Source organism: Piliocolobus tephrosceles, chromosome 11 (assembly GCF_002776525.5).
Source record: "Piliocolobus tephrosceles isolate RC106 chromosome 11, ASM277652v3, whole genome shotgun sequence".
NCBI classification, from domain to species: Eukaryota; Metazoa; Chordata; class Mammalia; order Primates; family Cercopithecidae; genus Piliocolobus; species Piliocolobus tephrosceles.
This window is the reverse complement of record NC_045444.1, coordinates 2,801,177-2,802,521: the sequence shown is the minus strand read 5'-3', so window position 1 is coordinate 2,802,521 and position 1,345 is coordinate 2,801,177.

The window sequence follows — 1,345 nt, the reverse complement described above, 5'->3', positions numbered from 1 at the left end:
TGTATGGTCCTTCCATGGCTAACACATTACGGGCCTGTTCAGGCATTTTTCTCCGCTTCACTTTGCTGTCTGTGTGTGGGATGACGAGGAAAGCCCACTTGAAGCAATTGGTTCCTGTCTGTTTATTGAGGGCTCTGTAGTGCTCTTCAAAACCACCTTCTTCCTGCCCTTTTCAGCAGAGAGCAGCATCTCTCTCTGCTGGGTATCAAATCCTATTGTACGTTTGCCTCAGAGTTTCAGTTCAAAGATGGCAGTCCCACAGACAGAAATTTCAAATTCTTAACAAAAAATAAAGAAGGGTTCGTGTGAAGGAGGCGTTCTGGATTTGACAAGGTGCTATCTGAGCATTTACCACCTCTGTCCTCCTCCAAGCCTGTTCTCCCGGCCCACAGCAGTGTTGTCATCACCTGGAATACGCACTAGAAATGCAGACTCTCAGGCCGCACCCCAGATCTGCCGAGTGGGGGTCTCTGGGGTGGGGCCCAGCAGTCTTTGTTTCCGCGGGCCTCCGGAGGCTTCTTCTAGCTTGAGAAGCACTGTCCCAACCTACAGCTTTGGAGGAATTACCTAGTTCTGAAATATCCTATGAGAATCAGGACAGGAACAATGGATGACTTGCTTTCTTTTTAATTCAAGCCTAAACCAGATGTCCTGAAATTAACATTAGCTGCATCAGACTCCCTGGAGGGCTTGTGAAAGCACAGCTTGCTGGGCCCCACCCTCAGAGCCTCTAATTCAGTAGGTCTGTGGGCTGCAGGGACCTGGGAATTTGCATTTCCAAATTCACAAGGGATGAGGATGATGTGTTGCTCATCCACATTTTGAGAACCATTGTCCTAAGCAATTTCTGAAATACATCAACTGTTGGATGGACACCAGCATGGACACTCTGTACTGAGCATTAGATTAGTACCGTGTTGGTTGATATCCTATTCTTTCAGGGGTTTGAAAATTTTTGTTTGTTTTAAAAATAAGGCCAAAGAGGCCAGGTGCTGTGGCTCACGCCTGTAATCCTAGCACTTTGGGAGGCCAAGGTGGGCGGATCACTTGAGATCAGGAGTTCGAAACCAGCCCGGCCAAAATGGTAAAACCCCATCTCTACTAAAAATACAAAAATTAGCCGGAAATCGCTTGAACCCAGAAAGCAGATGTTGCAGTGAGCCGAGATTGTGCCACTGCACTCCAGCCTGGACAAGAGCAAGTCTTCGTCTCAAAACAATTGGCCGGGCGCGGTGGCTCACGCCTGTAATCCCTGTAATCGCAGCACTTTGGGAGGCCGAGACGGGCGGATCATGAGGTCAGGAGATCGAGACTACCCTGGCTAACACGGTGAAACCCTGTCTCT